Source organism: Meleagris gallopavo, chromosome 20 (genome assembly GCF_905368555.1).
Source record: "Meleagris gallopavo chromosome 20, MGAL_WU_HG_1.1, whole genome shotgun sequence".
In the NCBI taxonomy this organism is placed as follows: Eukaryota; Metazoa; Chordata; class Aves; order Galliformes; family Phasianidae; genus Meleagris; species Meleagris gallopavo.
Genome location: NC_139423.1, coordinates 2,273,462 through 2,298,343, shown reverse-complemented (window position 1 = coordinate 2,298,343; position 24,882 = coordinate 2,273,462). Strand labels below are relative to the sequence as shown.

Sequence of the window (24,882 nt, the reverse complement as noted above, 5' to 3'; positions counted from 1 at the left end):
CTAGAACAGGTCCCAAACCAATGCTGAGCTTCTTCAGTGAAAGACAACGTTTTGACCTCTGGATTACATGGACACAGAATCAGGAACCATGAAGAAAAAGTGCTGTGAACCTCATAATGCATAAGTGCCTCATCTTTTCTCACCATTCATTACTCCATTGAAGGAATCTCTGAACTTCAAAACAGGAATCTTCTCACCTTTAATTCCCTTCCCCATTTTGGTGCAGAAATCAACTGCTGTTTACTCAATGCTGCCTACAAACACAGCCACTTGAACAAAGAGCTCACAAGTTTATGTTCCAGACCTCTGGATTGCACAGCACTCCTGCTATTGTCAAGTTTTGCACAAATCCCTAACAGAGACAAGATGCTTGGTGCTAAGAAAAGCTGGTTTCTAGTTGCAGAACATCCTCTACATATTATTTTCTGCCCAGCACCCTCTCTGCCCTACAACAACACATCTCCAGAGTTTCAGGTCTTCCTCAGATTACACACCCCACTTGCAAAAAAAGTTAATGCAAGCAATTAACATGCAAATCCAATTTAACAAATACTTTCATTCATTGCATTGGAACCCCACATTTGAGCAGGCACTGAACCACACTTCCCATCTCCTTTGCCCTCCCTCATGCAGACACTCAGTAATTACTCAGTGGAAACATTTAGGTCACAAATTCACACCCGTGCTGTTGGGGAGAGGTTCCCAAACTTGCCTAAATTTTTCACTTTTTTCTTTTTGATGCTTGAGTGGTGGAGAGAAGTGTCAGCTGGAAGCTCTAAAAGCTTCAAACCTCTGTTTTCTTACACAGAACAAACCTGCTCATAGACATAGCCCTGAGTGACACCAGTATTTGAATCCTTGGGTTTCTCCATCTCTCTTCGGTCCGTGGAGACACATCTAAGGACCAAAGGGAAACTCCTCACCCTTTCTGAGCTGCAGGCTCTCTGCCAACAGGTACATGCTGTGCCACAGTGCAAAATGGGAGTGCCAGTTCTCCCCCATGTTGCCCTCCAGGAGCTATCTTGCCTGCAGCTTGCTAGGAACATAGATGTAAAAGGATGCTCTGGTTGGTTATGGCCTTTATGGCCTTTCCTCCATGTACAAGAAGCACATATTTCCGAGGGAAAAGGTTTAGGAAAACAAAAATAGCAAGAATATTCTCTGTGACTGAGTTAAGGAGGGATGTAAGATTCTTTGTAGTGAAAACGTTATGTTTCCACCACAATCCAGTAAGAAGGTTCCCTTCTCGCGTTCATCTTGGAATCAGAGCTCGGGGCCGGGTTTCAGCACCACGGCCAGAGGTCGGTGCGGAGCAGGAACGCTCCTGCAGGCGGTTCCCGTGCAGGCAGTTCAGCCGAACCGTTTTCATGATCTCCAACAGTGCCCAGCCAGCCTTGACCCTTCAGCTGTGGGTGTATGGCAACGAACGGCCAGGTGAGAGGCAGCAGTTCATCAATAACCCATTTATTGTGCTGCAAAACAGAGCTAACTCCCCACACAGACACCAACAGCATCGGCAGAGAAGTTACTATCTATTATATTTATTTTTGTAGTTGACTGACAAATGTTAATAAAAAAGGCAGGCCCAGTCACTTTAAAGCAAATACAATAAAAAATACCCTTGAAAGAATTTTATGACCTGCTTCACTCTAGGCCAGAAATATAAAAGGGCAGAAATGATGGAGTTGGATTAGAAATGAGCAAATACAGCTACAGTAAAACAAGATCCATTAAAAAGTAACATCTTGATGGAGGTCAAAAATACATGAATGCTGTGTTGTTTGGATGACTGCCATCCTGAGGATGGGCTCGTGGACAGGCACTGTAAATTATCAGAAGTGCCCGCTTCTACCAACAGAAGCGAACGCTCCCAAAGAGATGGCAAGGCTGTGTTCCTCTCTACCTTAATATATTTAATATAGTGAGAGGCAGTAACTGGTTTGACTTGACTGGGCAGGGGAAAGGTAAAATAACTCTTCAGAAGATTATAATCCAATTCCTTTGCAAAAGAAATAAATCTCCATTACTGCCATACACCTATCCTGCAGTTTCCAATTGGCCTCCACGCCAAAGGAACTGCTTTTATGATGGATCCAGGGCATTTATTACGACAACACAAAGCATAAACACTGTCCAGCATAAAGTGACTTGAGAGCTCTGATTTCAAGATAAATGCAGTAAGAGGAAGGAACATTTCTACACTAGGGGAGTGAAGCTAATTTACCAGATTATTGTGGAAGTATGAAGTTTTCACTAGAGTCTCACACTCCTCATTACCTCAGTCATGAGGAATATTCTTGCTATTCCAATTACCCTGAAACCCCCTTCCTTCCCCCAGAAAAATATATGCTTTTTGTACATGTAGGAAAGGTCATAAAGGCAATAACCACCTAGAGCATCCTTTCACAATATCACCTCTCATCTCTCTTGGGAAAAGATTTAAAATAAGATTTAAACAGTGCTGAAGTCCTGCTTGCCAGAGCCCTTAGTGTCCAGAAGAGTATGACTTAGAAAGTTCACCACCTGAAGTGCCTGAGGACAGACACCTGCTTACCAGCAAAATATAACTTACACCAGAGAGCTTCCCTGCTCCTCCCTGAAAGCACTCCCTGGTGGCACCTGGACTCATCCTCTTCATCCCTCCTGTTGCAGCAATGGATGAAACCCCAAACTTGCCCAATCCTGAGCATCCCTGTGAATAGGGCTCCCCAGGCAGAGGCAATCATGGGGAAGCAGCATATTAGTCTTAATTCCCTAAGGCTGGTGCTGCTAGGTAGGGTAAGGACCAGGTCTGTCTCCTTATAGATGGCTTAGAGAAGCTTCCCTCGATGTCTCTATTTTGTTTGAGAGTTCCAGCTGAAGAAGAGGACTCTCTCCTTCTGGAGACTACAGTCTGAGGTCTGAGACACTCTTATATCCTCTGAAGGGATTGTGATGATTTAGTCTCAGCAAAAATCTGAAACTCCCAACTTGAAATGTCCCGAGCCCAAGACCTGTGTGTCCAAGGGCAGAGCTCAGCTGCCTTTAAAAGCAGCTCCCAGACACTGCGGTGCGCAGAACCTGCTCCCTTTCTCACCAGTCAGGCATGCTACACAAAGCTTTGTGGATTAAGGTCCCCCTGGCACAAGAACCTGTAATTTGTGGATCCCATCCCAGTCTGTATGCATGGCAGGCTTTCAGCTGCCTGGCCCCTCCACGCTGAGGGTTTTGCTGCATAGGCAGGATGGGAACATTGCAGCCACAAACTCTGGTGCCTCTCAAGTTTAGGAGCCCCTAAGGTTAGGCTCCAACTAAAAGGGGTTTTCAGGATGGTAGCTTTGGATTTAGGTGCCTGAATTCCACCTACAAAATTATTTTTTAATTGGGTCCAGATCCTTAACACCTCTACAGTCCCAGCCCTTAGCAATAAAAATCCAATTACCCAAGACTGGAAAAATTTTTTTACACTAAAGCACACATGAACTCTAAAGCCCATGCTCCACCCTATGGACTCAGTGGCACTTAAGTACGTGCTTAAAGCTACAGTTAGGTAGGTGATTTTCTAAAAAAGCTAAATACAGGGATACTCAGGGCACACAACCCTGCATGCTGGTCATCTCTCAAATTCTCTCTCCTGCTGTATCCAAGCTCTAATCTGATTTTCACCCCAGGAAGCCATAAGGTCAGCATCTAGCTCCAAGAACAAGATATCAGTTCATCCAGACTGCTGTGTTTCCCTCTCATGCCAAATGCTATGTTTTTTCTGCCCTTCTCCAACAGAAGGCAGAAGATGAAACGCAAGAGATGGGAGAGAAATTGAAAACTGCTAATCTCTCATTTCAGCTTGATAATTTCCTTTGGCCTTTGGGGTATTAAAACAAGACACTTTCAGACTGTATTAAAAAAAGGCTTCAAATCTTTGATTGACAACTCTCTTAATAACTTTTTTCTTTGCAGAAGGCATTACATTCAGTTAATCTTTAAATGAAGTCAATTACCGCTTCTATCTTTAAGATCAAATGCTCCCTTAACCATACAGGGGAGAAAAAGACACTGTTTGTATGTATTTAGTCTGAGTTTGGCAACTGATGATACAAAGCAGAAAGAGAGAACGTTGTACTTCATCACCCAAGTTGATATGATGAAAACCTTTGGGCCACCTTTTCTTCATCAACCAGCACTCATACTTAAAACACATTTCTTCATAAGAGACTTCAGAAGCTGTAAGGACCAATCAGTCACGTTCATATTGCAAGCGTGCCTCTTTAATTTCAAATGACACAGTCAGGCTGCACCAGCAGACCTCTGTCTGAAAAGGTTTTCCTTGCTGCTGCAACAGCCTCGATGCCTGCAGCTAAGCAGATTGTCAGCACTCCATGTTTTTTGTCTGCCCTGAGTATGTGACAGGGCTCTGCACCACCTACTTTCACCAAGGCTCCTTGAAGAATTTTTCTAGAGATGATATTTCTCTTCTAAGAGAGCTCTGATTTAATGAAATTAAGCCCCTTTGCAAGTGTAAATTCACTTTTTGATGGGAAAACAGCAAAGCGTTCTGCTCTGATAAGTTCAAAATGCTTCGCCTGGACTTTGATATCACAAGCAATCAAAGTACACACAAACAATGAAATCCAATTAAAAACAAAACAAGATTGTATCAAAACTAAGTGTTTTGACTACACTGAAATGAAATACCACAACAGTGGCAAAACTCACTAGCAATATTTAGAAACATGTTGATTTTTCTTTCTTTCTTTCATTTATTTATTTTTTAAATGAAGAGCTTGATCAAACAAAATTCTATTTTTTTTTTTTTCCTTTTGAGTTCAGGTCAATAATACCCTTCTCTGTCCAAGAAGCCCTTGGCCCATGCTGAGGCATCTGTGAGAGGATGCTGAGCACCACAGAGCTGCCTAAATCACCACATTTCAGTGCCTGAATGGGGGCTCTGATCATTGTGCAACTACAGGTAAGACACAGGATGATGACAGCAATCCTGCTCCTATGGGCACACAGAAAACCCTGCTCATTTCTTTCAGTGAACAGGGCACTACCAAAAGGAAGGCTTTGGGTTTCCCAGCTCCAATGGGACGAGATGTCCTGCCACAAATGGAGATCCTGCACTGAGCCAGGGGCTAACAGCTACAGCAGTCCCAGGGCTTGGACCAGCTGACACTGATATCCCACTTTCTACAGATCAGCCCCCTGCACTTTAGGGCTCACACTCTAAAAATCAGCAAATTACATGAAAGCCTTGCATTCTCAGGCATGAGGTGTGTTTCATCCAGTCTGCAGATCTATCAGTTCAGATGAACCTTTCCTGAGGCTCTCTACTAGAGAAGGCTGCAGAGGTTCTCCTTTCAACCAGGGCAACATCAGTGTGTGCATTCAGTGAGCTTTGTGCCTGTGCAGTTAATGCAGCAAGGAAAAGGGGGTACGAGCCTGGTGTGAGTTAACAGAGGCTGCTTCTCTGCATCAAGCAGCCTGCACTGGTTTACCCAAACCAGAAAAAAAATAATTGTATTTTTGCTCAAGCAAATACCATTTATTTAGCAAGAGGGTCTCCTAAGCTCTCCTCCCATTGAACACAAACCTTCTTTGGGATTCCTTCCCTTGGGGCAAGTAGGATATTAACCATGCTACCCAAACTTACCCCAACCTTGGAGGTGTCCAAGACCAGGCTGCACTGAGCAGTGACCTAGTGTGGGTCAACCAGCCCATGGATGGGTGAGCAATCTTTATGGTCCCTTCCAATCTAAGCCATTCTGCAATTCTGTAATACTCTGAGAGCTGTACAGGAGGATTCCCCCCATGCAACCTCTAACCTCAGTCTGCAGGGAGCATCCTCTTCACACACCCAAATGTCCAGGATCCCTTTAAAGATGCACTGAAGCTACCACTCCTCCCCAACAGCTACTTGTGGTGCAGGACTCCATGGCCAGCACCCCCTGGCTCCCACCTGCACTTGATGACCAGGGCAAGAGAAGGTGATATGCACCTCTATCACTCTGGAATCAGACTCTCCAGGCAGTCCCTCTCTGGGGCTCTGTTTTCCTTTCCAGTAGCAGTATCTGACTGTGAGCAGGCAGGGCAGCACTGTGAGCTGTTCCCATCCCTGCCATCTCAGTGGGTTTGCAGCAGGTGCCCCACTGCCGCCAGGCAGTCTGCAGGCAGCAGCTGTCTGTCCCAATGGATGCTTGGACACCGAGTGCGAGGCCACATGTCACCGGGACAGGCAAATGCCACCACTGCCTGCTCTCTAATCTGAGATAATTCCCTTTTAGAAACATGATCAGGCTTGCACAGACCAGGCATCGAGATCCTGGGTAGACCAGGTGGAGAAGACTGCTTGGATTTCTTTGTTAAATCATGATGGGGCTTGTTTGCCTCTTAACAGCCAGACCAGCAAGAAAACAAGTGACAAATCCATGAAATATTCTAATCTCTTCTGTTTTCTCAGCACATCCCTTGAAGTAGCTTGCAAGCACTCAGTGGAACATGTGCTGCCTGCTGTGCACAGACATGGCAAGAGGGACTCAGCCTTTTCTCAGCTCACTTGCATGTGGATTTTTGCTGACCTCATTACCTCTGTGGTTACTGCTGGGAGTTCTGCAGCAGGTGAGAGGGGAAAAAAGCAAGCAGCAGGACATACAGCCAACCCTAAATGTTCCTTGTAACTGCTGGAAGCTGATGGAAAGTTGTCTGTGTATCAGATGTGGAACAGTGTTTGTACATGTGAGACCTTTTCCTGGATGAGCTAACTGCAGCGCTACAGCCATGGGATGGAGTTGACACCAAAGCATTGCAATGCTTTTAATAGATAATATGCAAAATACCTCCCTTAGTGCAACCACACATCAGGGACTGACACAGAAATCAATAACAAAGCTCTTAATGGGTTATGAAGATGACCACAGTGCTGCCTTCAGCCTCAGATTCTGTTAAAGGACGTGAGGGGGAAAACATAAATAATCATCATCGGGAGAAGCAAAGAATTTACCCTACTTCTACAAGTGCAAAAACTATAAAAACAAAGACAAGAACAACAAAAAATAACAAACAACTAATGTACCCCTAGTAATGCACCAGTAACATACACCAGAACTGAGTGAATATTTGCTCTTCAGCAGCAAACCAGCGGTGGTGGAAAAGCTACATAGTTCATCTAAGGTCAAAAACAAGTCTAGTGTTAAGATCAGAACCACCAATGCTCCCACAGCTGTTCTCCAGCAATGGGGCTGGAAAGAGAGTGCAGGTTAAGAGGTTAAGACAGGGAAAACCCAAGTGCTGTGGCTCATTTGTGAGATCCAGGGCAAGACAGTATCAGGCTGTTTTCAATCACATTTGCTTGGCAGGCTCCACTCAGCAGATTTCACCGCATGCTCTACAGATCACTTCTGATCAACGTGACAACAGCTGCATTCTTACCTTCACCAATGTGGTTTAGTACTCAGAAACAAGAAATGCTGATGTTGCTTTTGACCCAGAGTTTTTGTATCTATTAATCTATGTTATTTGATAGTGACTGGAAAGTAGGACCACAATCACAGAGCAGAACATTATTGAAATTTTCTCTGGTGAGATGTGTGAGATGTCAGTACTCTGAGAGTTTCTGATGGAGAAAGTGTAAGGCAGGTGGCATCCCTTCTGCACCTTATGATGTTCACCCACAGACAGTGGAAGTCTGTCACTGCAGAACCAAAGAACCACTGGTTGGAAGAGATGTCAGAGAGGGTTCTAGTTCCACGTCCCACTCACCAGGACTAGCAGGAGCAGCATCATGGCCTCATGGAGCCAGATGTAGGGCTCCAACAAAGTCAGGTCTCCAAGGATGGGCAGTCCACTCCTCCATCAGTTTCAACCTGTGCTACCCAGTGAGCATTCCTTCCCAAATAACCACTCAAATGATGTTCAAAGCATCATTTTTTGGCAACACCTCCTGCCATATCATTTCTCATTACCAAGTGAAGAAGAGCTTGGCTCTGATAACTTTAGTACTGTTTGTCAGCGTATTTGTAGACTGCTTGGTGTGTAAACATGCACTGGTGGCACATCCTAACTGCCGCAAGTCCTGACTCTCCCATTACTCCCAATGCCTACAGGATGAGCTTTCTTGCACATACAAACTGGCTTCCAAGTGGGAGAATTACACTAATAACAGAAAAGTAACTACTGCAGACAAGCTGTGGATGTGACCCAGTGTGCAAAAAGTCACTTCATGCTGGGCAAATCTCTACAATTACTGATCACCAGATGCAGACACCTGCCCCAGATCACCTCTTGATCCATCTATGCCTTCAGTACACGTATCAATCTTCTCTCTCTCCACTTTTTTCCCCACAATCCCATTCCACCTTCTTTTACCACCCCTCTACATAGCATTTTTTCCTTACAAGCAGATTCGCTGCATTTATTACATTTTATGGGAGCAAGAGAGGAGCTCTGTATGGTGCAGGATCCTCAAGGTTGGCAGTAAAAAAATAAAATCAGGATGCCATAAAGTTATCAACATCAACAAAGTGAAAAGCTTAAAAAAAAAAAAAGCCAGCAGCAATTTCCAGCCTCCTCTGATGGTGTTCATTATGCATGCACAGCACAGAAATTTTCAAAAACTTTCTTTCAAATGGACCTGTTTAAATGTATAAAATGTGTAGTGGATTAGGTGATTCTTTAAGCACGCTCCCAACGGGACTTACTTAAGTGGAAACAGCTCTTTAGAGGAACATCCTGAAATTTGTTTTGACTTATCTCCTGAGCTGTCTAGAGATTTAAATCGTCACTCTTAGATGTGGTCTCCTAACTGTGCCTGCAGCTCAAAATAGCATAGGAAATGGGTTTCTAAAAGGCTGTTAAATAACAAAAACGTTGGCAAAAAAAAAAAAAAAAAAAAAAAAGCAAAAACCAACAATGTTAATTCCTCAATTCCTTTCCAAATGGGGGAAAATTATTGACCTGCTCAAACTCGATAGAAATTTTCTCACAAGTTGAAAGAACTGGTTGTTTAGAGAGATTACATTACCAAATCATGTCCTATGGGGGACTCGATCACTTATTGTCTTTTCTGAGAGCAGTTCCTTTTCCAGTACATGCTCATGCCATCCTCTTTGAAAACGCAATAGAATAATTAAGACCATCCAAAAAGTTCTCTTTCCCAGAAAACTGGTCTTCTGGACAGCAACAAATGTCTACTAAGAAAATGCAGGGCTTTGTTTCAAGTACTTTCTTGAAAAAGTTGAATGCTCCCAACTAAAAATAAAACTCATTTTTCATCCCAAAGATTTTGAAATGCAACTATGCTGTTTCAGAGAAGGAAACATTTGTGAGTCTGTTATGTTTGAGCTAACCTCCGTAACCATATCTCATACCTTAAAATGCAAAATGTTGGTTATGGTGCCTTCCCTCACTGATAGAACGTGGAGCAATGCGGGAGAAACAGTTCAAACTTTATCTGGTCTATGAAAAAGAAAGGAGCATGAGGCATATAAAGCGTGCTTTCCATGATGACCATATGAAGTCCAGAATGCTACTGGGGAAAGTGAAGGCAATGGATTGTCTTACCAGTTGTAGCCACTGCTAATAAACAGAGTAAATCGTAAATCACTCTCTTCAAATACCTGAAGGGTGATTGCAGCATTGGTCTCTTCGCACTGGTGACAGGACAAGGGGAAATAGCCTCAAGCTGCACCAGGGGAGGCTTAGGTTGGATATTGGGAAGAACTTCTTTACAGAAAGGGTTGTTAAGCACTGGAATAGGCTGCCCAGAGAGGTGGTTGAGTGACCATCCCTGAACGTGTTTAGAAACTGTCGGGATGTGGTGCTCAGGGACATGAATTAGTGGTGGGTTTTTACAGTTAGAGTAATACGGTTAGGCCATGGTTGGACTTGATGCCCTTAAAAGATCTTTTCCAAGTGGAGCAATTCTATGATTTTTTTTTTATTCTACTTTGCAAGCACCAAAGAGGCAGCACACAATTCAGTGTGGGTGTAATGCTACAACACAATGGAAAGTGTAGCAGTAATAGCAGGGTGGCAAAGTCTCCAGCTGCAGAAAATGAGGACAAGCCCAAATACAACACCCACAGTCACAGAAACAAAGGAAGAAAACTTACTTACCTTTGTAAAGGTTAAGGTAAACAAAGATCACCAGTGAGCTGTGCTTACCTCCACTGCCAACCCTTAAATGAGGTCTGGGAAGGGGTGGATCCTGGCTCCAGCCCTTCTGGTCACTCAGCTGCATTGCACACACCTGAGCTCCCTTGGGTTGGCCCTGCTTCCCCCGCCCCTCCCCCCCCTCAGGTGCTCAATCACTGCTTTAAGCCATGACTTAGCATTTCTGCTACAGTGGGTCATTCCCCACCTGTCACACCAAATCAACCACACTGCTCTTTCCTCAGCTTGTCTGCCTTGTCTCCATAGATGTTGATTCCTCCTGTGCAGGGCAGGGTGGACATCCCTGGATCTGTTTCTTTTGAGGTTCCGTCCATAGACTTGAGGAAGTTTTTGCAAGGGATCATCAGTTCAAAGCCCTTTCACGCACTTCCACGTCTTCCCTCCTTCTCCTGATGCTTCCTTCCCTCCGTCCCCTGGCTGACTTGTACTTACTTGTGGCCATGAACACAAAGAAGGGTCTACAGACCATCTCAGCAATCCAGATTCTGTTACCTGTCTTCAAACAGGGCTGAAGCACATAGGATGGTTTCCAGCTGTGGGTGTTGAAAACAACATCTGTACAGACAAGCGATTTGGTGTCCTGGGGCAGAGTGGAGCATCTGCACACCTGGTCCTGATGCTGTACCATCAATTCAGTGTGCAGCTTTGAGGGATTGATTTTGCACCAGATTTAGTCTGGTGTGCCGGGATAAACATCCTGGCCATGCCTGTGCTGTAGAGCTGGAAAATGAAGGCTTTACTTTGGACCATTACACCTCTATCAGGGGATGGAGAGCATCTGGAGCACACCTGGAGAGAAAACAGGCATTTGCTTCAAACCTGCAGTCCTTCTCTGAACCAAAATGCTTCTAAAGCAAAAGACCAAGCATCCAGCCCAAAGCTGTTGCCAAAGCACCATTCATAGTCACTGCAAAAAGACAACTTTCTTAGGGTGAGATTAAGAAACTTTGCAATGAAAAAGGGTACTTCAATGCTTCAGTAAAGCTGCCTGGAAACTTTTTGAAGATTTGATTAGAAAATGCCAATTAATCCGTTTCATCAAAAAAACAACTTTTCCTGAGAAAGCATCTGTTTTGATGTTGTTTTCTTTTTTTTCCCTTTTTCTTTAATTTACAAGGAAAAAAAAAAGAGAGAGAGACAGAAGTTATAAGCAAAAAAGGAATCCAGTTTTCTGGTTTTAAATTACTTTGAAACTTAAGCTAATTGGAGTAAAATAAATCTTTTAAAAATAAGAAACATTCAAAACTGAAGTGAAACATGACCTTTCTGGGGATTTTCATCTTCAGAGGGAGAAGTGAACTTTCTGAGCTCTCATCTGTACTATGGGCAATAAGGAAATAACAGGAGCTATATTCTTAAAACAACAACAACAACAACAACAAACACACTATTCTTAGTAAAATATTAACAAGACATGGATGCTACTTATTGGCTCTCTGGCATCCCCAAGCCTCTGGAAGGGGAATCTCAGACTTTGGATGAACCAAGCCCGATGGACTCCACTACATCAGACCCCACGTAGTACGTTTGCCCTCCCCTTGTAACACAGTGTCTTTGCAAAGCCTGACTGCTCACGTTCCCAGCAATATCCTGGAGCATCTCTGCTTGAGTTCAGATGTTCAAACCAAGCAAGTGGATAAATAAACACAAACAGCCCCACCTCGTGCCTCTCCCTCCCCTCGCTCAGCCATCCGCGCCCCCAAATGCTGCTCTACAGAGATAAGCCCTTGGCATTTTCCCTCCCAGCCTCCAATCAGCCATTATCATAAGAAAGTGCAAAGCATCTATCAGCCACGCAGCCCGGTGATTTATGTTCAAAGTTAGGATTATCTATTCTGCTCAAATCCCTTCAAACAGCAAACCGGATAAAAGAGCATCGCGCTCCGCTGATAAAAATTGGAATATGGGTTCATGCAACAGAATGACAGGCAGGTTTTTATCTCAGAATGGCTCCAACCACCTCATTTTGTTGGGAGTTGCGCATTATCCTCAGCCAGGGACTCGGGGCTCAACCCCAATGGCATTCGTGCACCTCTCCCCCATGGGACGCAGCTCACAGAGCTCTGCGTGGGGCCAGAACCCAGCAATGTGTGGGACCTAAAGCACAGCCCAGGGCTCCCAGGAGTGGTGCTGGGTGGTGGAGCTCCCACCAACCCCTCCCTGCTCTCCACCAGGCAGCCGTGCTTACACTGCCCCATGGAATGACCACCTAATCCCATCGCTGCACTGCTTCCACCCAGCATCTGAGGTTCTGCTCTGTGCACTAAGAGTGGGCAAAAAAAGTCTGCTGAAGCAATACACAAATAAATACTACCCCGAGCCGGTCAATTTATCAAAAAGAAAAACAAGTTTCCAGCATCGGCTCTTTCTGGCTACTTCTTTTCCAGCATACCAGAATGCAGGGCTCAGTAATTTATTACCTCCGTCTGACAAATAACTTCTCTATCCTGTAGCCATTACGCTTCATCTCTCTTTATTCTGCTTAATTAGACACTATTATTGCTGGCACAGTAATGAGACTTTTGCAAGCAGGATCACAACGGGCTAAGGTAGAATGCTTTCTTAATACAGTAGAAACCTTTTTGACAAGACAGCCATTCATTACAGCTGCAAAGCAGGGCACAAAGGCACTTTGTTGGGCTTTTAATTGATTGCCACTTCATCTGCCTCCCCCCGGACTACCTAGTCTTATCCACAGGAAAAAGGGGTGATGGGAGAAGTAAGGGAAGATGGGAAGGAATACCTGGGTTAGTGGGCATGCTGGTGGTTGGAGATGGAACTTTAAATCTTCAAAACATAGGGAATTAGGGGGAAAAAACTATTGCTCTCTTATTCTGAATAAGCAGTAGAAGTCCAAATTTGTTTATATCATTTTAAATAATATTTTAAATGTTAATAACATTAATGCTGGTATTCAGCATTTGAGGTATTCTCCATCAACTTTAGTACCACTTCTGGAGTTGGCACCTGCAATTCAGTCCTGCTGTGAGCACATCCCTGAGAGCTTTCCCACATTTCCAGCTTTCCATTCCTGCTCCTTCTCCAGCATCCCATCCACATGTGTGCAAAGGCACAGCCAGAGCTGCAGCAGAGAAGCTAGGAAACGTGGTGGGAGCACCTCCACGCTCTGGCAATGCTAAAGATGGTGCACATCCACATGGACACCAACAAGTACACAGGTATTTCAGCAATATCTGTGCCCCGTGATATTTCCTGGTGAAGCCAACAGATCTGCTACCGCGCCGTGGTGCTCAAGAACGATGAACGTGTCTGACTTGGATGCTCCTAGCATTGCCAACGCGCAAACTGGTGAACCAGGAAGAGATTGATGCATTCAGCTTTCATGATGAGGACTGGAAGAATGGTCTGACTTGAAACTGTACGAGATGGGGGAAAAATTAAGTGGGGAGAAAAAATAAAAGCCATGACTCACATTTCTGCCTCTAATTCATGGTGCTGGCAATGTCAGATGAGCTGCAGGAGTGAAGACCAGAGCTGCACACTGGGATTACTGCAGAAAATCGGAATTTCCAGTTTATGCTATTTTTACATCTCTGTGTAATCCATCTCCATCTCACCATATCATAGCTCTCTCAGCAGTCCCTAATAGCTTCCCACTCTTCCAGCCATTACAGCTATCATGTATCATTTCACTCCCTTAGCATTCATTAACACCTATTCAGGCCTCCCTCTGAGCAACACATCCATGCAAAATCAGTGGCATTACCCTGCTGCCAACAAGAGCAGCCCAAGCTTTACTGGGTGAAAAACTCAAGCCAGGCTGGCTCTGCTCCAATGCAATCATCCTAATGCACCTAATCACTGCCTTGATTGCAGAGATTTATTTTCATATATTGGGCCATCACGGAAAACAAAGCCAGAAGAAAAGGTCCTGCAGCACTGTAAGATCAAATCAACACAAAGCACTCAACGTTGGTTGATCTGATCTTCCAAAAACCTCCAGTGCAGACTCTTCCATCCCCCCATGCAATCCCTTCCTAACAGAAAGCCAATGTCTACCTCATTTCTTCACCTGGTTTAAACTCTTTCAGATGAATGATGCCCCATCACCTCCTCCATGGGTGCATACCCCATCTCGGCAAAACAACCCGCTGGGAAGAGCAGCTGTGGAAGGGGAATCAGGCTGATATCCCAACCCCACCAGCTCTGACATTTCCAGATCTGGGTTTCCGTCTGCAGCCAGGTATTTGGTGCCCACCCACTCGTGGAGCAGAGCCACACAGGGATGGGGAGTGTGGAGAAATAGGTGACAGGGTTTGCTAACAACCACTTTCCAGGTTCTCAGTGGATTCAAGGCTTCTTAGCACTACTGTGAAACCACAAAATGGCCACTAAACAGGATCATGTCCCACTGCCCTGAAACACTTTTGCACTAGAAGAGAGAAGCAAACCAGTTCACGGATCAAACCCAGAGCAGACAAGATTTTAGCTGTTGAGGTCCTGACAGTTCGCCCTATGTAAGACAATGCACACAGGCAGGCAGAAGACCAAACCCTCTGGGCTCTTGGTCCTTTGCATGAAACAGGGCTTTGAGCTACGTCAGAAAGCTGAATGAATTGTTTTTGCAAAGCTCTCTGGTGCCCTGGCATGAGAAGTTCCAGTGGGGCAAAGCATTACTGCTCATAGAAATGCAAACATCAAAGTCTTCCTCTGCAATGGGTTGAAGTGCTGAATTGAAAGTATTTCCAAAAGATGTTTCGCATCTGGAACCCAGTGTTCCAGCAGTGAGTGGAAGAACATTCCCATGCAAATACACCAGCAAAAGAGGTAAGAGTTCTTCAGAGACACAAGATTGGAAAAATCTCCCTGATCTTCAATCTACAAAGGGCATTTTCAGTAATGGAACTAAAGGAAGCACACCCCATTTCCCTTCTGGAACATCAAACAGCATTTTACCGTTGCCATTCTCACCAACTCAGTAACTTTCCCTACAGTGCTCTTCTGTTCCTCAACTGTGCATCCGACTCTTTTCTTACAGCAATATATATATATATGAATTTATAAATCCCTGAATCTTTATGTTTGCGCTCGTAGGGACAGAGCATATCCTCAGTGGGAAGAGGCCCACAAGGCTTTTATGCGTTCTTTGGTCAGAATTCCTGAAGCATTTTGACCACATTTTAGCTCATCCACATCTTTCCTTTTTATTGTGCAGCTCCCAGTATATTTAGAAGCAGTTAATCATACATCTGAAATGAGAGATAAGCATTTTACATTTATTGCCACTCTCAGGTGCTGTATCGCTTTTTTATCCCTTTGGCTATTATCTGATGCATTTGATCTTTCTGTTTAATGCCTGCTTCCCCCATTAACTTCTTAGCTTCCGTAGGCTACTGTGCCTAACATAATGGGGAATAGCTTTGATAAAAGCATACATCAGTCAAATTCCCTTACTTCAAGCTTTAACTTGAAAGGGACAGTGCAATGGCATTTGCCATAATGTTTAAAGTCCATTCCCTGCCCCATCAATCTGTGTTTGCAATAACCCTTTGAAAGCTCGCAACTCAGATCATCCCTTTAGCAAAACTTTTCCACCAACTTGCATACCGCTCTGCAAGGAGAAGGCAAACAGAGCATGGCCAGAGCAGGAAGCAGCAACGCAAGCACTCGGGTTTCCCTTCCCAGCCCTGCCCCATGTGCTGAACCAGTCCTTTCAGATCCATATGATCCGTCTCCCCATCCGTAACCTATCGCTATCACACATCCCTGCAGAATCACCAGGAGGGCAGGTTAATTAACAGTCGTAGGATATTCTGAGGGAAAAAAAAGAACAAAAAAAACCCCCAAAATCTGTCTTCTTATGGCTAATGCAATATGACGATACGGTTTCTTCCAAATGTGTTGGTATTTGTATAATTAGAAGGACTCAGAGAGGGGGGAAACCACTGGGGGATATTTGCTGTTATTAAGGAATCCCATATGCTGAAGCAGAAGCCAGCAGGCAGGAGCTCACGCTCCGTGCATTTCTTGCTCTGCTTGCCCAGCAGCCCCCCACCCCCCTCACCCTCTGCCCAGCAGGGCTTACCTGACAACTTCTATCTCATTTCACTTTAGAGGAGGACACCACTAGCCAAGCAAGAAGTGCAGTGGGCAGAAGTTGAGTCTCCCACGTCCATGTGGAATTACTTTCCCATTCATCCCAATACCCTCTGATGATTTCTTATGAACTTTCTTTTGCCCCCCTTCTTCTTTTTTCCCTCCTTTTTCTTTTTAACACATTCCTCTAATAACTCCTTTTGCTGCTTGAAGTTGATGTAAGCCTCTTAATATTGTGGAGGCCTCAAGGAGTGGGCTGGAAGCTGCTCCACACGTGTTGCCAGACAACGCAAGGAAATGCAAAGCATTTATCCAGTCTGGCCCTAATATTCCACCCTGAAGTAAAATGCCATTTCCCCAGTAAAACCACAGCCGGGGCTCCTACTGCTGCCAGATGATACAGAGTAGAGGTTGTGTGAAGTTTTTGATGTGTATTAAAAGGAGAAAAGTTTCATATCCATGCTGGTTAAGATTCATCTGGAAGCAACAAAACAGCGCGATGGAGATAAATCTGTCCATCACACAACTCACCCGCAGAATTTATTAAGACTGAAAACCCCCGGGTAACACTTCAACTCTGTATCTATTTCACAAAGCAAAGTGTGTTGTTATTTTCTTTCAGACCTCCTGTAAACTGGACTAAGTAATAAATTCCTGTGTCATATAGGCTTGCAATATCCAACCCGGGAACAGCTTCCCCTTCCCCTGGTGATTTTGCCTCAAATCTGAGCCCACTGAAATTCATTTGGCAACAGGGGGCAGATGGCACGAGCAACTTGCCTTGACAGCTAATTATTTCCCAGCACACTGACTTTCAGGGGACAGTATCACTTGGAAACAGGCTTCTTTTTACCTTTTAAATTTGGGCACTTTTGCAGAGCAGAGACCAGCAGAGCTTGGGCTCCCCACGGGGGTACATATCCCACTTCTTATTAAAGCCCCAGAGAAGTTGCTACATTAATGACAAGTGACACAAGTCCATGACCTTGGCAGTTCTGCTCCTCTCTTCCCCCAGTGATGCTGATGCCAACATCCTGTTTCAGGCATGACACATGAAGCTACAGGAATCAGATGTGGCTGCTCCAGGGAGGTCCCAGACCACTGAATACCTTGCACACACCCCATGTTGGGCTGGTTGGGGCTCTGAGCACTGATGGAGCTGTAGGTGCCCCCGTTCATTGCAGAGAGTTGGACCAGATCACCTTAAAAGATCCCAACTCTAAACATTCTATGATTGTATGCACACCCTGACTGATGTCTGTGCTGGAAGGAGCTCAAGGATGGGAGGTGGTTCCAGGGTGAGTTGCAGCAGGTTTCATTGTGTGGGAAGGGCAAACTTCAGTGGAGGCTTGTGGGAAAGCAGCTTTTGCTCAATGGGAGAGCATGGAAGCAGAAGCACTAAGCAAAACTTCTGAAAAAGCCCAGTGGAGCAGCATCTTGGAGAGAAGAAACTGTTCTCATTCACAAATATCATCAATTAAAAAAAAAAAAAAAGAAAGAAAGATAGCCAGGCTAAGGGTTTTCCATTAAGGGCACTCTTTTCTGTTTTGCAGTGTTGTATCCTTTTGTGCAGGTGAAAAGAGTGATGCATTGAGCAACGTTAAGTGAAATCAGCACACAGGGAAGATCAGTTGTGGATGCCCCGTCTCTGGAGGTGTTCAAGGCCAGGCTGGATGGTACCCTGGGAAGCCTGGTCTAGTATTAAATGTGGAGGTTGGCAGCCCTGCATGCAACAGGGGGGTTGGAGCTTCACGATCCTTGAGATCCCCTCCAATCCACGCCATTCTATGATTACGTGATTCTATAATGGAGCTCAGCCACGGCCAGCTGCTGAGCTCTGCCAGGCAGACAGCCCAAAGGGACCCAAGCAGTGCACTCAGAGAGCTGCATGAAAGAGGTGATACCACAGAGGCACCAGAGGTGCTGCCTGGGAACCGGATCAAAAAACCCAGATGTAATGATTTGCGGAGCCTTAGTAAGCACGGGGCTGTCTGAAGATGCTGACTGCAGGATGTGGAGGAGAGCGAGAGGGATTAGGGCTGGCACCACGCCATCCCCCTCTAATTGCTATGTATAAAATCCTGCACCTGCAGGATGAGGTGATTGATGAACACGCTTCATAAATGGCAGGCAGTCCGATGACTTGCTTACAGCATAAAGTTCTAGCCCTGAAAAATGATAGCGCGTTTCCAAGGGAACTCAGGCTCCACAAACACTTCTTTGGTTGGATTCTTTTTTTTTTTTTTTTTTTAAATGGAAACTTTCAAATTGAAACAAAATACTGAATGTTCATTTTTAAAAGTGTCATTTTGGTTTTGTTCTGCAGCTCTGGAGGGACATTCGCTTTCCATTCTGTTCTCCTTTAAACTTCTGTTGTTTTTTTCTTCTCTTTCAGTGTTTGGAAAACCACAGAGTTTTTCCTCTCTATTTTTTCCATCTTTATTTTTCTCTCATTTTTTTTTTTTCCCAGCAGAAAATACAATTTTAAAAAAGCCAAGAGCAAGAAATAAATCCCAAACAAAACTTCAAATGAGCGTGAAACCTGTGGTCTGTGGAACCTATAATTAAACTCATCATCTTCTTAAGTATTTCATTCAAGTAAATGACATTTTCTTAACTGACCTTCCTCATGTGCTTGCTGCATTGTTTGGCACTGGATTGAGAGGGGAATGAGGGGATGTGCATGACTATCTCCTCCTGTAAGGCAGAAATCCTCAGGGTATAGGGCTGTGAAATCGTGATAATGGGTGATTCACCTACAGCCAGGTGAGAAGAGCTGTGCTATGGGGATGGCTGCTAAAACCAGAGCTCCTGGTGGTAGTCTCCCAAATAAATACCTGAAATTCAGCACACAAAGCCCACCTTTGCCCACAAGAACTCAGTAATAAAACGGGAATATTGAACAATAAATGCCATCGCCATGCATGCTAAGAGTTTAGGACAAAAGCACCATTCCAAAAAGCCAACCAAATGGAAATGAAGCCCAAGGTAGCTTCCAAACCATCTCCGTGCTCCATAGACCTTCGTACAGCAGCACTTCAGAATGTATTTATCTTATAAAAGACTGTTCTGTAGAAACCTCAGTCCTCCCTTGTTCCCTGCATCCTCCTGCCTATCTCCCAACACCACCTCCAGCCACTGCCTCTCCCATCCTCACTGCATGCCCTGATTTTCTCTTACCACAGAGATGCTGTCATCACCCTGCCGCTGCAGGAAGGCATCAGAAAGGCCTCATTGCCATATGCTACCTAATACTTCAGAGCAGATGAATGACTGCAGCTTGGCACAGAGCTTCCTGGTTTGATCAAATTGGCCCCATCTGTCTGTCCCTTATGGAAAGAACGCAGTGAAGTACTTGCTGCATGCACTCTGATTTTCCCTCTTTACATTTCTATGGGTGCAACTGTGAAATTAGTGCTACTTTTACGTTGCAGTACAAAGGCTTCGTGCCCACATCTGAGCTTTTACACTCCATTTCTGGTGTCCACGCTCTCCCATGGCTCAGTGCAGAAGGGAGCTATCAGGGCAGATGACAACTTCAAGCATCTTAAAGGGAAGTTATCAGAGTTCATTTGGTGCCCAGAAAGGCCACCACGCTCCTTCCAGATCCCAGCCACACAAAGCAAGGCTGAGATGAGCAGGACATGGGTAGAGCAGCACTTCTGTGCTAACACCAGCACCTGGGCATTGCACGTGGAGAGCGAGAGGCTCTGAAATATTTCCCTATTTTCCTCTCTGTTTTGGGGTAGACCTTACTTTTATTCCGCACTTTTAAGCACCGCTCGCTTTCCCCTTTTGCACACAGACTGGCTGAGAGTTCTCAGCTGAAATGGAAGTTTTATTTGGGAATCGTTCCTCTTATTACTGCACAGGCACCGAGCACCACACACCTCAGACAAGCAGAGCTCCTCCCCCGCCTTGTCTGAGGCTGCAAACTTTCCCCGACCTCCTGCCCCCAAGGTTAACACCAGGTTAACTCTGGCAAAGCAATTCAAAGCCCCAGTGGCATCGGTTGGCTGTTCCGGTTTGCACTGCTGTGTGGCTCCAGGGAACGCACGCCTGACCGCCCGCCATCCCCCCAGGGAATGTGCAGCAATGAGGCTCTTTATTTCCTGCCTGGGAGCACACTGCAGCTCGTGCCTTTAGAAACAACCCAACACATTTCTTGTTCCTTTCAAGCTCTTATTGCGGACAGGAAAAAAAAAAAAGAGAAGCTGAGATGATGATAACCTAATCATGGGACTCTTTTAATAAGTGGAATTTCCTCTTAAATAACTGGTTTGAATCCCTGCCAAACAACAAAGATCCCAACGTTTCTAATGCCCAGCCAGTATATCATGAAAGCAAATATAACAAATCGCTTTGGATTTGGGTTTTTTGTTAAATGAAAACACCAGTTGGCCATTAAACAGAAGGGCCAAGTTGCTGTCTTGTTTGCACTGGTGGAAAAGTCGTGCAGGTCTCCCACAGCTTCCCAGGCATTAAGCTTCATTTGGGGGAAGAACTGACCAAAGCCAAAGCATAGAGCAAGCCTGGAAGGTGGAAAGCATGGTGAGGTCAGAGAACATCTCTGCGTGGATCCCATCTCTGCAAGGGATGTGCCCAAGGCGACACAGAGCCTGCACAAAGTGTGTTTCACCTCCTGAATGCCAACGCAGTGCCCTTGGCAGGCAGATGTGAGATCGCATTGCACAGCTACACACAGACTGAAGTGCCCTCCTCCATGCATGAAGTTGATCTGCTACATAACCCCAAAAGAGAAATAGTAAGAGCCGTAGGAAGCCGTTTTCCCCATCAGCTCGGTGCAGCCAGCCCTTGATGTGCTCACTTTCATCCCAACCAGGGGGATTTTTCATCTCCCAGTTTACGATCTTTCTCTCACAACGAGAGGTTGGGGCTGGGCAGCGGGGCTGCACGCTATCATTATAACGAGAACAATCAGAGGCGAGCAGTTATTAATCACCCCGTCATATCGTCCATTAAAACAAATTCTTATTAACCACAAGACATATGTTTTTCTCCTGAACTCCAGAGATAATGCCCGAAAGCAGATGGAAGAACTGCACTCACAAATTAAATTTGATGGGGCTTTTAAAAATAAATTAAGTCTGGCAGGCCTCTTCTGTGTTAATTACCCTGCTAAGTAACTTCGGGAATGTACCTGTTGCTTGCTACAGGTGTTGCCAAGAGCTCTATTTTCTACCTTTTTTCACTGCTGGGTGCTTCAAAGACAATGAGCTGAATCCTCAGTTGTTGTACAGCAACAGGACTGGGGGAGCAGGCAGAGCCTTGGTGAGCCCCTGCAGCTGAGCCCCTACTTCTGGCCAAATATCTCTGTGCTGTCCTGTAACTCATGCCCATAGGTTCAGTTCTGACATATCTGCCAGCTCCAGGTCTCACCCTATCTCTCCATGGAGTAACTCAGGGTGGCTGTTAAGCAATGGTACACTCCTGCCCTGCTCAGCTGCATCTCCCTACAACCACAGCAACACAGCTACCTGGAAAATCCACCTGCCTGTGGGATGAAGCAGCTCTCTGCCAAGGGCACTGTGAGCATAGGATGGGGTTGGTGCAGGAAATTCCTTAGGGGGACATACAGCCTCACCAACTGGCTTACACTAAACGCCTCATTTTTGGCAGCTAAATTTAGAAGCAATGAATTGCTTTGCCTGTGTGTCATTCCCTAGATGAACGCAGCGAGGGCCCGAATCTAGCCCAAATGATTTCTATATAGATTCAAATCAATATTCTTAGATTGATTTTTCTTTTTTTATAAGAGCATTTTCCCCAGGATATGCCCAGCACAGCTCAGGATGGAAGTACATTTCCACATAGAACAGCAAGGCAAAAGAGCTTTGGAGTATAAATTTAGGAGGTGGACTCAGTGGCATACTACAGGGGAAATTTAAAGTCAAGACAAGGAGAAGAAAGTGCCTCAGGAACAGTGAGTGCTATATCAAAGGATTCCTCTGCTCCTTTCATATCCTCTTTTTATCCTCAGCCCTTACTAATCACCACTGTTTCCATTACCTAAGAGGCCCTTTTTGCCTTCAGAAAGTAGAACGCGAATTGCTCAAGTATTTGGGAGAGCTATTTATATCTCTCACTGAACTCAGTTAGGGCAGGTTTAAATGCGAGGAATCTGCCCCTCCTTTCACCCCAGCATTTATGCGTTTGCAGGGTTAACCTGGAGTAATGACATGTTTAATCAGAGGAGTTATTTGAACGCATTTGTTCGATGTGCCTGGAAGTATTTAAGGTGTGTACACAGGCGTTTCTCAAGGGTGCCAAACATAGCTGGAATGAGTGCTACTGCAATGGATCTCTGCTCTCCCCCACTCCTTGAAGCCTTCGGGATGTTCCCTCTGCTCGCCCCACAGCAGCCACACGTTGAAATGGGTCTGACAGCTTCTCCTCTCTGTTTCTCCTTTTATAAGAATCGTTTTTAGATGTAGTAGTGTGTCTTCAGTGTAATGGCAGCTGTGCATCGCTGTGAGCAGAGAGATTAACTCACCTATATCAAGCACCATCCACACCACCACAATGGACAGCTGTTGGCATGATTCAGATGTGGCGGTGCAGCAGGACCTGGTGCCCTCCCGGTGATTCAGTCCCACAAATACCTCCACCTGCTGCAGATCAGCAGCTCTGTCACACGCCAGCATCAACGCATCCTCTCTGGTTTGGTCCTTTGCATCCACTGTCTGTTAACAGGGCAGCCCAGTGCACCCCCAGTGCTGAGTGCTGGATGAATAGAGGTTCCCTCAGTTAGCATCAACCTGATTCTCTACCAAGGGTATCTGTGAGGACAGAACCACAGAAACACCAAGGTTGGAAAAGATCTGCAAGATCATCCAACCATCCACCTATCACCAATAGTTCTCACTAAATCATATCCCTCAACACAAAATCCAAACGGACAAACGGTGGCAGTCAATGTATTAGAATGCATTTGATTTCATAGCTAGTCTTCTAACCCAGACTGTAATGCTTTGGTATGCTTAACTCAAGGACACTTAGAAGCAGGGAACCTCCAACAGCTCTGCACAAACAGCTCCACCAAATGTGCTCACTGTGTTCCTCTTGTCCCAAAAGGACAGCCCTACCCAGGTGACAGCTCAAAGCGTTCCTCTCATCCTAAAAGGAATCCTAGCAGCAAGGAACCACCACAGAGCTGTAAACTGAGAGCAAATTGCCCCAAATATTGGCAGTCTGAGCACCAGGCTTGATTTATCACTGAAGGACCACTTCAATATCACAACAGAAAAGCACTAATCACTCTCCAAGCACTCTGTGCCTGTTTAACATCAGCCTTCATGTCTTACACAATTCTTGTCGTTTTTTTTTTCCCCATTCTGAATTACAACCCAGAGAGACCCAGTCAAGTGCCAAAATAAAACCTGCCTGATTAAAGGGCAAGAAAATTAGCATATGGCAGTAGAGATCAAGAAGAGTTTTATTTATTATACTTATTTAAAACAGGAAAACAACTTAGCACTTGGCAGACATAGTCCTCTCTCTTAAACATCACAGTGTCAAGGCAGAGTGTCTGTTGGCTGGCTTACTGCTGTAATGGACAACGAAGTATGTCCTTGATCTTCTAAAGAGCCCAGAACTTCTCTGTACTATGTAAGAAATGCATGTTATCATCTGAACACCACCAGCCACATTGTGGGCCCTGTGGGACCTCAGGAGCTGCACTGTCCTGAGTAGGGGGGTGAATTTCTGTTTGCTGTACTCAGCAGTTCCAACACTTCATCAGGAGGCTCTGTTGATTATTCACTGTGGCTGGAATAGCAAAAGCACAGCTCTTTTCCGTGTCTCATGTTGAACTGCAGATCTTCAGACCTGCTCTGGATTGCAGGACATGCTGGTAAATGGAAACCAAGGCAGCAGCCAGGCTGCTTCCAGAACAGAAGAATTTTGCAGTGGATACAGATGTCATTTTCCAAAGATGGGTAGCTGGCTCCTAACTTTACTGCATCTCCACATCCTTCTCTTAAGCCAGAACTTGTAGGAAAAATGATATGCACAATTTTTTGCTCTGTTGTTAAAAGACCAATGGTGTTAGGACTCCAGTACTGTCAGGGCAAGAAACAGAAATGGGGATTTCTGCAGCCATACTTGAACAGCACTGGAGTATGTCAGGTGCTGTAAAAATTGCTTGTCTCTTCCATCATCACTGTAACTGCTGCTTAGCAGCACTATCACTGACCATTGCATCACCAGAAACATGTGCTTGGCGTGTTGCCACAGAAGTCTGTCTCCAGGAGCTGATAGCAAAGGTTTTCTCTATATTTTGAGGTGTCAGCAGACGGCCAGAGCTGCTGGCAGAAAAACAATCACAGGTTTTTAAACAAGCAGCAGCAGGGGGAGAAAACAGGAGAAACAGTATTATGGAAGTGGGACAGAGTAACTGACTGCAGGTTATTTTTGCATCAAGAAGAATGTCCAGTTCTTGGGATGACATTCCTGGGGAAGATAGTGCAGCCAAGCAGCACATGCTGAAAGATGGCTACACCAAACCCAACCAAACCTGAGCCAGGTGCAGCAGAAGCCAACTAGAGATTTGCTTGTGGTTTAACATAACCCAGAGCTGGTCTGGAGGAACAAACAGGGCATGACAGGTCCTATATCAGTGGGGACTCAATAGTTCAGTGGTTCAGTAAGCTGAGGTTC

The 24,882-nt window shown here is 45.1% G+C and overlaps 1 long non-coding RNA gene across 1 annotated transcript; it reads left to right on the top strand.

The window, feature by feature from the left end:
• The first annotated feature begins 1,382 nt into the window (after positions 1-1,382).
• On the top strand, positions 1,383-13,180 carry LOC146543059 (uncharacterized). Its single transcript, XR_014887461.1, has 3 exons — positions 1,383-1,434; positions 4,807-4,945; positions 13,168-13,180. It is a non-coding gene; the product is annotated as an uncharacterized LOC146543059 (long non-coding RNA).
• The last annotated feature ends 11,702 nt before the right edge of the window (positions 13,181-24,882 follow it).